General features: G+C 44.2%; 1 protein-coding gene across 2 annotated transcripts in view; it reads left to right on the forward strand.

The window, feature by feature from the left end:
* ASTL (astacin like metalloendopeptidase) overlaps positions 1–12,704 on the forward strand; it is a 952,269-nt gene that overhangs the window by 498,308 nt on the left and 441,257 nt on the right. The gene's annotated exons all lie outside the window — the stretch shown is intronic.

Consider the following 12,704-nt stretch of genomic DNA (forward strand, 5'->3'; position numbering starts at 1 on the left):
TTGCGCATGTTCATGCACTCATTGTTTTGTGCATTGGGTGATACGCTTATGATGCACTAAGCAATCATTTTTTACTCGCGTTACAGTGTAGGGCCAACAATGCAATCACTGACATGCAAAAAGAGCCAGCAGCTTAATATATGCTAATGTTGCTAGGGAATTCAATAGAGTTACATCTAATTTACACCTATTCAGTGTGCATCCACTAGGACCAAATAGTGTGGTGTTAGTACCACAGGTTCATTAGGTACAAAAACATTACAGATGTCATGTGCTTACCTAGGATGCAGCATAAAAGTCAATACAACTCGTCTCTCAACCTCGCTAGAAGTTGCTGGTAGTCCTCTATATTTAAATTAAGTCAGATGTTCTTACCTCAAACAGTTAAGTTACGCAGGCGTCTGTGCCGCCAAACACAAACGCATGTAGGGGATTTATCGTAATGAACTATATCACTGCGCACTGACCGCTCAGCCAAACAGCCATCATCTTGGCGATCGACTGCGCAATTCAGCGTACGCGCTGATGCTCGCAGTGCTCAGCTGATAAAGGCGCCTGGGAAATAGGGCCGGGGCCGCAGCTCTGAAATGGAGAAAAATAGCAGTTAAATATCTATGGATATTATAAAAGTGTCTGTAAGATAACTACAAAAGGCTAGAGGCATCCATATGCAGAGTGAAATTCGGATGCCATATAAAAGATCGTACCAAGAGAAAGTCCTCAATTTAAATCCTTGGTAAGCGTTGTCCTCCAGCAAACAGCGATCACCTTGGCGATCGGCTTTGCTGGCTTTATACATTGTAAACTTTGTTTTTTCAGCTTGGCCTGATAGAAGTCCACTGTTTTAAAGAATATAAAGAAAACAAGGGTAAAGAACAAACCTGTTTAAGAGAAGCTTTTAAGCAGATATTTTGCTGATATTACGTTTCTAGTTGTTAAATCATATCTTCTGTATGTGAGCTATAAATTGAGCATGTTTTTATTTCAATCTGTTGGAGGCCCAGGAGGAAGAGGAGCAAAAAGACTCAGACAAAAACAGAAACTAATGATGTTGCGTGCCAAACAGATCACTATGCAGCAATTGCTTTTTGAGGCACAGCATGGTCCAGTCAAGATTCAGTCGTAATGCAGATGTCCAGTGGCCGGAATATGAATGTAATCTCACTAGCAAGCCATGGAAAGTAACCACGGATAATTGCTACGAATCACTGCAACATTGCAAAACATTGCCTAGATGAAACTGAAGAGACAGAAGATATATCGGAAATGTTTGCAGACCCAATGACCCAATCAACACCCTCTAAAAAATGCCCACCGACGAAGCATTCAATTATGCCTGTTTCTCCAATTCATGCAGAAATATCTCAGCCGGAAATAACTGAAGCATCTCTGCAATTTATTGACGAATCTGCTCATCATCTCAACTTCAGTATTCCTACTTTGGGGGACTTGTACACCACCATCGAATTGCAAACCACAGTACTGCAGGACGATTGGCTTTTAAAGGAACAAAAATGCATTGTATTTGGCTGCTGCCTGCTAGAGATTATGCAAATGATTAAATGTGATTGTAAATTACATAGGAGGATATGTAGGGAGCCATTTGTGAATTTTACTTGTGTAGTCAAAGGCACCAACCTGAAAATCCAGGCCAGCTGTGTCCACAACCATAACACATTTTCATGGCCAGCACAACCTGTGCTTGGAAAAGTGCCTGCTGGAAATGTATTTTGTTCATCTGCTTTGCTGTTCAGTGAATCAGCATTCAGTAAAATTTCAAGTTTCTGTCAACTTGAATTCCTTGCTAAAACACAGCACTACAAATATCAGAACGATTTCCTGTTCCCCCGCTATTAGCCATGCCTGGAAACACAGATATCAATTGACAGTGCACTCGCTAGCAAAAGGGTAATGCTTGCTGGCGACAGACAGTGCGACAGTCCAGGATTTTCCGCTAAATACACTTTCAAGACATGGAAAGTAAGAAAATGGTTTGTTTGGTCATCGTGCAGGTGTCTGAATGTACATCGTCTGTTGCCATGGAAAACATGCTTTCATTAAATCAATCGAATTTCTGTAATCCAGAGCAATGCAAGTAGACTAGATAGCCACTGATGAGCACGCTGGAATAGCAAAGGCCATGCAAGACCAGTTCCCACACATACAGCATCAATCTGATATATGGCATGTTGCAAAATCAATTCCTAAAAATAATACAACTGCTGGTAAAATGTTTTTTTAACCCTTTTTTAAAGTGGTCTATCGACAACCATCTCAAAAACTTGTAATGAATCTGTAGAAATTCTATTTCAAAATTGGCGTTCATTGATGCACCATTGTTCCAACATACACTCTTGAAGAGAAAACAAACATTTCCACGAATGTGGACATAGACCTTTTACTAAGGAGCAGGAGCGTAAGAAGTGGTGGTTGGTGTCGGGTTCCCCTCCTCACGCAGCACTGGAGAAAACTGTGTACGACAAATGCTTTCAAAAGACCTGAAGGGATTCGCCAAATTTTGGCGATTGAGGTGTTCCATAATATGTGCATAAAATACAGGCCAAAAAGGTAGCATTTTGGCATAAAGGGTATGGAGGCCAGAACAAAACTTGCTGTACTTGCGCACAACGAGAACGTTGAGAGGGAACAAGAAATAACTGCAGGAACTTTTGGGATGCTTTGTTACCAAATGGTGTTTTCAAAACAAAGCAAACAGTGGGTGGCCAAGACAATATTCCAGGAAATGGATTTTGAATTTGTGAAAGGTCTAACATTAACTCTGCTAGCCATGCATATGCATGCGTGGAATGGCTCCAGAGTTTGTTTCCAGGGCCCGGAATAGGCCACACACCATTGCAAAAGAGGCTTGTCCTCCAAAACAAACTTATTGAGAGGTTGACTTCCAGATTTAAATGATTTGTAGCTGTCTTCACAAATTTTCAATATGTTACCCAATGTTTCGACACTGTATTGATTAAAAAAATAATGTAATGGTAGAGCACTTATATCATATTGCACATTTTAAACAAACTACCTTACCGTCATTGATGAGGGTAGCTTTTGACTCCAATTTCTTTTGATATATTTGCCTATATCCTCCGGAGTCAGGCCCCCATCAAAAAAGAGGGTTCCTTGCCCTTACTTTACACTTCTATGGTAGAGTACTTGTAATGTTAATGTTCAATAATGTATTTTTATTTATTTTTGGCCATGTAATCCTGTTAAATATGCATACATGGTTTCATTTTACCCTTCCTGTCTTTATATTGCTTTTCCTCTGTCATTGTATATGTATTAAAACCTTAAAATGTAAATGTGATTATTTGAAGTATGTGCCTTTTATTTCAAAATCATGGAAAGGTTTTTGGGGATTAAAATTCTTGAGACATATGCTTTTCGGTTCTCTAAATCTTTTTGTCACTCCCTCTCTGGATATATGGACTCTGCCCTCTCTTGTTTCTCTTTGTTGCCCATTAATAATAGCACCAGATGCAAAGTACTATCAGAATGGGCCCCTCTGGTGGACCCTCACCCCCTGCAACCCATGTAGTCCCTGGCACTTGCGCGCACATGGCCTAGCCCCTGTTGCCGTCTCTCCCCGCTCCACCCTTCCACCTGCACGCTCGCCTCTTTACTTTGAACTTCTATTCCCACACTAGCACTGTGCATTTAGCCAACTGGCACTCACCTACACCTCCTCCTCGCACTTCTTACTAATGCACTTGGACTATCCAAATTTCAAATGGACTAGTAGATAGGACTGCTATTGTTTTCTTTCTCCCTTGTCCTGAAACCCCCTGCCAACTTGTCGATCTTGTGGATCCTTGAAAAGCCATTAGTTGTATAGGCACATTACAAACATCCCAAATAATAAATGAAAATAAATACAATTCAAACAAGGATCGACAGAACAGTAACCATTAGTTGCGTGGTTGATATTAATCAAGCAATCTTACCAGGCAGAAGTGGTAGGGGTGCTACTGTTTGTACGGATTAGCCCAACTGCATTTGCCTACATAGCTCGTCGGCCCTTTGCTTGCAAGTCACCACCCGCCATTGTCCTGGTTTGGTTGACATGTACATGGTAGATCACATATATTTACCACTCGTTTTACGTGATACACGAGAAGAAGTTGTGGTTGTGCACTTGATGGTAATTGTATCTATGGGGACCACCCACAAACTGAGCTAAAGAAACTCAGTGCACTTGAGTTTTTGTACAGACATATGACCCATTGTTCTAAATTTTGATGCATATTCCAATCATTGAAGCATACGTAACCACGTGTAATGTCATCAGTGGATATGGCGATGCAGAGGGAATACGTATGACCAATACATTATTTTTTTTTATCTGTACGAAGTGGAGGTGCGTTCCTCGAGTAAACGTTTTCTGAAATGGCCATGGAAAGTGGTGAAAAGGTTGGCATCCCAGATGCGCATATTCATAATATAATCAAACAAAGGCCTATGTTCCTAATTGCCTCATTGGGACACCCCTGCCCTCTTTTCCTGCTACCCTCTGCCCACCATCTTTGGGCACTCGACCCCAACCATCTTGTAAGGCACAAAACCTTGGGGCCATCTTCGACTCAACTCTCCCTCACCCCACACATCATGGACCCTACCAAGAAGTCCCACTTCCAGCTCCACCTATCATAGGCATTCTTCCTTTTCTCACCTTCCCCCAGAAGCTCATGTCTCCAGAGCTCTGGCCCCCTCCAGGCTGGACTACTGCAACAGCCTCTTTCTCAATTTCCCTCTTTACTCCCTTCGCCCCCTCAAGCTAATCCAGAATAGGGCTGGAAGCCTTATTCTTGTCCTCAAGCCCAGGTATCGCATCTGTCCAGCCCTAACATCTCTGCACTTCCTTCTGGTGGCTGCAAGGATCGAATTCAAGACCACCTTCATCATCCATAAGGCCCTCTTTCGCTTTCACATCATCCGTTATTTGCGTCACCGCTAATCACCCCACTGCGACTGGTGGCCTGATGATCATGTTGTCACAGGATCCCAGGACCATCCTCCCAGTCAATACCAGCACCCCTCCACCCCGCCCCACTTCACTGTCCTGTGGTCCCTGCTTGACGGCTCACATACCACCCTTGAGAACCGTCTGTACTAGCAATGAGCCCAAGGTTCTCCTCCTTGGCTCCCCTTAGCACTTCCCTCCCGGACCCTCCTCCAGCACTTGTCCACCCCTCTGCTCCTCCTTCCATCCCCTTCACCAGCACCTTTCCACAGTGCAATTGCACGGGCAAATGCCACAAGGCCTAGTAGGACAACGACAGTATGTTACTTTTTTGCCATTGTTATTTCCCATGTTCTGTTCCCATCGAGCATTGTGGCACTTTGAAACACAATTCTAAAGCGCCTTACAAATGCTCAATAAAATAAAAAACAAGATCAATACACACACCACATTGAATTCCCGGCTAGCAGAAATGGTCCCTTCAAGTGTGATAAAAGGCTGGAGGCGCAATAGTTTTAAAGCCTCAACTCGTGGTGCGTGTGGCTACTTGACATGAGAATAAACACATGGGAGACATGTGTAGTGTGAGCACGGAATCTCACCCAGTATCACCTGATGGTACACAGGGCTGCTTCAGTCGCACAAGTGAGCATGACCGGACATGCAGGAATTACAGTAAGAGGCGTACAATATATGCCAGAAATGTAGGTAGATTACAAAGGAATCTAGGGTGGAACAGGGACTTAGTAATGAAGGTCTGTAGGTTTATAGGAGATTAGGCGCAGTGTTATGCTTTGGGCCATGAAAGAATGCAGGACGAGCAAGAAGGGGGTATGGATCTCCTATTCTAACAGCACAGAGATAGCCCTATAGGTAACAGCAATACATAATTTTCTGGTGTTATCGCTCCCTGTTGAGGCACATATTATAAATCTGTTTTTAACTGTCCTTCGTTTTCTGAACCATGTGTCAGAAGCAAGGTCTTGTCCTGTATCTTTTTTTGTGGCATTCTTTCTCCAAAACGTAACCTACGCCTTGCTTGCTTAGATCACTGAAATACAGGCTGGCATTATTTGTCCTTGAATGAAATGCACTAATAGTTCTAAGGACACAATGTGTCGAATAGTCATAGAAAATTGATAACATTGACTATATTGGAAGTGGACATACGAAACTTCAGTTTCTGTTTATGGGATCTGTTGTTCGGATCGGTTGTTCTGCTTGACATCGAGAGAATGGAACACCCTGAAGTTATGCAAGCATAACTTTACATATTTGGGAGATTGAAAATGACATGTGTGCTGTGCGCTTGATGACCAACTATGTGACAGACTAATGTACTTTTGTTGCCAAAAAGAATGCACATTGTACGTTGAATATTTATGCTGCACATTATAATCCCCTCCCCCCGCCCCCCCCAAGTGTTGCGACTGCGATTTCTTGTGCCTTTTGCAATCATATATTGTGTGCAGAGTTGTGGGTTGTTGGGTGACCTTTATTGTGGTGATGACTCCCCCAACACCTGCACCCAAAACCTGTGCTCAGGCTAATGTCCACACCGCTTTGTCCTGTGGCATATCCCGTTGTGCAGCCACCATCGCACACCTGGGCACCATCAAGGCGGAGAGGAGAGCCTCTTCCCTGTGCCCTTGGGCTCCCTGGGCCCCGGGGGCTATTTGTTTGCTTGCTACTCTTTCCACTTCAGTTATAATGCCCTCTGTCTGTGGTTCAACCTAAGACGTTACTATCTCTGTCTTTAGATTTCGGTAGGGGCTGCTATAGGAAACAGGTACACCTGGGTCTGCCTCCCATTCAGTGGTCTGACTACTTCTGTGCACTTCCCTGCTCATTGTGGTGTGACCTACTCCCCCGTATTGACATCTGTGTTCATTCCGTGTGGTGTGTGTGTTGCTCATCGTTTTCGTTTGGTACTGAATTATAACGAAACATATTTTAATGTGTATATTTGATTATAAAACGGGTACTGAAATATATTCTTTTATTCTTAACATAGCTATATTTTACCATTCTGTGCATGCCATAGTTTTCAGCTCCTGTCTGACTCTCCAATCAACAATGGACGATAATCATCAACGCGGCATTATGTTGGACGATCGCCAGGGACCAATCTGTCCTTTAGCGGTAGCAGCAATAAGGAGCAACCTGTCTGCGATTATGATGTGAAAATGAGCTGATGTGAAGGTGTTGCGTTTGAAAGTCAAACGACTCCTTATCTTCTGACTAACGGAACAGCATGTGGGTTCAATAAACATTTGCGATGTAACATAACGTCACAAGGAACATAGAAGGAATGAAACACAGAGATTAATCAATCGCTGAACGCGATCAACATTTCATGAGGCACTTATAAAACATTCAAAGCATGCTATTTTCGCTAGCTATAACTTCTATTGGCTAACATTATAATTTTTTGTTGGACATAATCTTCTACTTTGAGTGTTATGTGATAAATAAAAGTACTTGTTACATTGCAGACTATTGTTACTTTCTTCAAAATAAATATTTTTTTCTCCTCTTTATCAAAATAAAGAAATGTTTCACGCTGTGAGAGGATATGTGCATTTATCTTCCTGGTTCTGCGTTGGGTAACGTTAGGGATTAGGTGATGATAGGGTATGTTTGGCCACGCTGGCCACTAACGGCATGAAAATAGGGGGAGCATATCTTTTGGACAAGTGATGTCAGTTTGAGCGGCAGACTATCTATATTCTTGCCGCAAGGACACTTGAACTTGGGGTGATGTATCAACAGATAGGATTAGCATAAAATGGCAGCCCCCAAATCATTCTTTTTACATGTATAAATGTGAGGAAAACTAAGTTAAGATGCATAGGAAATGTTTTTAAGATCAATTACAATATGCTTAAAAAAACATGCCCAATCGATTGGGACAATCACATTTCTGAGTGAACTTCCCCTTTAATTTCCCCATCTTCTCTTTTCTGACTGTAAGCCAGTTTTGTGTAATGAGTCACACCACTGAAAATCACATTCCAGATAGATCCTATGCAGATACTTTTCTATGTTTTCGCTTAAATCTGCTACCTACTAAATCCCAAAAGGCACTTTATGCCGAAGATCTGGCTCTGTCGACTGAATGTAGATTCTGTAAACTTGTGAATCATCCTGAGACTAGACTCCCAATGCACTCTGCTTGGACAGTGTTCCTGGATTGGCTACTGCGACGAGGGATATGACTCCCGATGCAGTCTGAGTTGGACCTCTTCCATGAACCCTCATGGTCTTCCTGCTGTTCCCGTTACTCGCGGTATCTTGAAAACGCAGCCCTGATTCTTCACAGGGTTGCATGTGCCTCGCCTCTGCCTTCTTGCTTCCTGCACGGCCCCGTAGCAGGCTGGTGCTCTCAGCGTAGCTTCAGGACCCGCCGGTCCACCTTTCTGCAATCATGCCACCACCAAGTGAGTTGGTTCCATGCCAGCTCACAGTACGCTCCAGCAATGTTCTGTTCTTCTTGTCCCCTTCATGGAGAGATGCACCTGCTTTAGTTGCAGCATTCCAAGTTTGAGCTTTCAGGGACTAGTTTGCGTACTCCTGGCTTCTGCAGTTAGATCCCCTTAATCGGTTCTTGCTTTCTACTTTATACTGTTGAATCCTCCCTGATGTAACGTGAACACCATCTTGGAAAGTCTCTTTGGCACTCTTCATGCCTCCAGTGAGCCACCTTGTTACAGTACTTGACAGACTTTGCATATGGTTATTCCATATGCTTCTCATCATGTTCTTCATCCCAGTATGTTTCATTTCAGTCATGGCTTTACAATAACACATGGTTCCACCATTAATGGAGGGAGACAATGGTGACCAGAAGGGTAGGGGTTTATGCGACAGGGTTTAGGAGGCTTTTATCCAGGTCGATGTCCTTACCCCCCGAAGGAGAGTCCCTCCCTATGAGGTCCTTGCGCATATTACCCCTAGAGGGACTATTGGGTAGAGTCTTCACCTCCCTAGCCTCATAGGAAAGTGCTCCCCTCTGGGGAGAAGTGATGAGACCTGGTGAATCGTCACACCTGTGACCGTGCGGCCAAACACTGATCACTGTAGTGGATGCACTAGTCCACTGAGCCGCAGGTATGTCTGTATTAACAATGAAATCTTCAGACCCAAGAGGTAATCTGGAGACTTCCCTAGCACTGCAGGAGTCTGGAGATACAGTATAAATTTGATCACTCGGTTTACTCCGTATGACGGATCTGGACGATTGGTCCCTTCCCCCAAATGGGAGCCATCCCCTTTGAGGCTAGGGAGTTGAGCCCGCTTTGCTTGACCCTCCCTAGGAGTATGGGCTAGTGGGACCTCACTGGGAGTGACTCTCCTCTTGGGGACAATGACTCTGAATCCAGCATGGAACTCCCTGTCCAAAGCACTATTTCTGCATATATGGGTGTCGGAAAAAATTGTTGCATTCCCTGTTACATCTACAATGCACAAAGTTTCTTCATTTAGTCTATTGCCTTCAGGAAATGGTGAACCTCGCATGAGGGCCATGATCAAGGATGATGGACATCATTTAATTGATCCTAATGATTTAGAACGAACTGTGAATGGAGGAGGTGCTCCCCCCGCTGGGAGGAGAGAAAGTGCTATGCAGAGGTGAGCCGTTGGAGCACCAATGTCTTGGAGGGGTGGAGCCACATCGAGCTGTGGAGCCAGCAGTAACATGCTGAGCAAGAGGCCCACTAGCTGGGGGCTGGAAGAATGGCAGCATGACCGAGCAAGAGGCTGCGGTCAAGGGGAAGGAGAAGGATAGAAAGCCAACCGTCTTTGTGGGTGGCCTGACCACTGAGGAGCAGTGGTGGGCCTGGTGCCCAGCAACCAATGCTGAGAACCAAAAGAAGAGAGGAGCCAGAGGTCCCGAGCTCCTGTCAGCAATTGCTGTTCCCGCTGCGAGAGGTATAGACGTGAAAAGATACGCTGTGACTGTGTGGAGGCAAGCAAGACATACAACTGCGGGTTCCCAGGAGGCACGAAATTGGCACGGGTACAAAATACAAAGTGAATGTGAAGGACACCCTGCCCCATTAACACAGAGAAAAAGGGTTACAAACGGCATGAGTCAAGGGTGGAACAGCCACCAAACGTATGAAAGGTTAGAAAACTAAACGGGCACCCGGCCCCACTAAATCAATATGAGCACTGTAATCTTTAAGCGTTCACACTCGATCTGGTGGGCCAGATCGTGTGTGATCGGCCTGGGCACGAGTTAAAGGCCTGAGCAAAGGGAGGCAGTTTAATAAGGGTTTGCAGGCCGATAACACCCGATCTGGCATGGAGGAGAGTATGTTAACTCTATTTGCACCCTGGGTTGCCAATCCCGTAACCCGGGGTGCTGCAAGCAGTGTTTTTTGTTTGAATGAATGGGACACCGTGCAGCGTCCTGTTCATTCAAACAAAATACTGTACTAAGATGGCCACCACAGAGATGGATGGTGGGGCTCCTTATGGATCCCCTTTTCCATTTCTGTGGTGGCCTGGAGGGGAGCAGGGCGGCAGCAGGGGTGCTGCAGAAACAAAAGCTAAGTAGGGCAGTGGGAGGAATTAAAAAGAAAATGATGGGAAGGGGAGGGTGGGGGCAAGATGGTGGTGCAGGGTATGGGCAGCAGCCAGCAGGCTGCTTGGAATGCAGGCTGAGATTAGTTTCAGCCCACGTTCCGAGCAACCTGATTGGTTGGCTCCCCCACCCTGGGTGCTTATAGGCTAGAAAAGCATACAAAAGTATGAGGTGAAGAAAATGAGACGGGCACAACAGCCCCAAAAATGATAGTGGAAAAGATGGAGACTGTGTATACGAGCCAAAAGAACCTCAAAGTATCAGAAGCAGAGACACGGCATATGTTGAAACAGAGTGAAAGGAAGATGAAAGCTCAGTAACTCTGACGGCAAAGTGCATGAAATCCTGGGAGGCTGTATTCCCCGAATGGGCAGAATCCCTAAGCAAAGCTTGTACTGAGAAATACGAGAGCTACCGGACTTTGGGGAGTCGCTACGCTACGACGATGGGAAAGGAAGTCGAATGTCAAGACATCCTGATGGGATTAGAACATTTAAGAAAACCAGAAAAGGTTTCCTTATCAAAAGGAGAGAGAAACCCAGACTGCCGATATTAGTTAATTCTCTGAAAGGATTTGATATTCAAGCTGTGATGTTCATTTGCAAGCACTGTTCGACTGAGAATATGTCGAACACATGTGTGCCAGGTAGAAGTCTGTACCAAGGCCATTATACAAGCCTCCCTTTTCTTTTAGTTAGATCTTTTTGTAAAGTGCTATGGCCAGTTATGCACTTAGGATTCGGACAGAAGACTTTTGTTTGGACTTTACGTGCACCCTTAGTTTTCCTTTTGTTAGGTAGGGAACTTCCATTGTACCAATAAGGCAAGTTAGGAGTTTTCTTTTGAATTGAAATAAAACTCTTTTTGAACATGTCACTAAGTTGTCCAACGCCGCCTTCTGGTTCATTACACCTGTTAATCTACAAGACAAGCAACGGAATGTGTGCCACCAATTTTCAACCACCTAGCCTGCGTTGATGCTCGGGCCCTGGCCCATACATTGTACTGAGGAGTTGTATTAATCTGACTGACAGCTGGTGCTCTAATCATGCAAAGGACGTCTTAAAAGCCATTCCAGAAGTTGACTTTGCTAGAAGTGCTGCTGTTATTGTTGTTGTGCCAAACCTGAGGCTGTCTATTGGCATCCTAGATTGGTCTTCTCTCCCCCACAGTGGAGCCCAGCCGAATGAAAGATTTAGTTCCTTATAAACTATTGGATCTACGTTTTGAAATTCATGTCCATTCCACTAAATAAAGCAGAAGTTTCCCTACTCTTGAACTCATTGGAACACCTTTCTCTACGTCTAAAGGATCTTTGCTTGTTGCCGTGGTCCAAGGTTGCTTTGAGAAAACTGTGAGCCTGATGTTGACAACCAGAAGTGAAATCTCCTTTTGAAGCTCTATTTCTGTGACACTGGGAAGGTTGCTTTAATCACTGTTGTGATCTTTGATTTCAGGTCCATGAATTGTCTTTCCATTAGTGCACTTAGCAATAGGATCTTATATTACTTAAACCAATCTTTGTCTGAACATGCTTAGTTTCTCAGTACGGTGGTACTGTTATAGTGCATCTTGCCCAACATACAGTTCAGAGAGCCTCTTACTGGGAGTGGACCATATCACTGGGCATAAGGGAGTTTGAATAGTACACTTAAGGGACCAGCTAATCTTTCACAAGGTTAACAGCCGACCACCTCCAGTGTGCTAACCCAATGTTTTGACATCACTTTCTACCAGTTTGGCTTCCTTAGAAGCATATATACTTTCATGCCCCAAGCAAGATGGTGGGGTCATTCTGAGTTTGCTGTGTTCCCTACATCAACCGCAGTTCACATGTTCCCCTTTCACTTAATGCTAGACAAACCTAATAGGCATGCTCTAGTGTGGGGGCCATTTTACATGGGTTTGGCAGTAGTGACTTTGTCTACCCTAAGTTCTATCACTTTATTGATCTTGGCATTGGATGCAAAAAGGTGTTCTCTCCTGTTAAGGACTCTATAAGGATCTAACCAACATTTAGAAAGGGGTTTGTAAGCAAACACGTCCAGAAATACAGTAAAGATCAGGAAACCCACTTTTAATGGTTTGTCTTAACTGCCTATTTGTGAATACCCTTCAGTGAAAGCAGTAAGAGGTATATGA

The sequence above is a fragment of the Ambystoma mexicanum genome, chromosome 10, assembly GCF_040938575.1.
Source record: "Ambystoma mexicanum isolate Mex_15411 chromosome 10, UKY_AmexF1_1, whole genome shotgun sequence".
NCBI lineage: Eukaryota > Metazoa > Chordata > Amphibia > Caudata > Ambystomatidae > Ambystoma > Ambystoma mexicanum.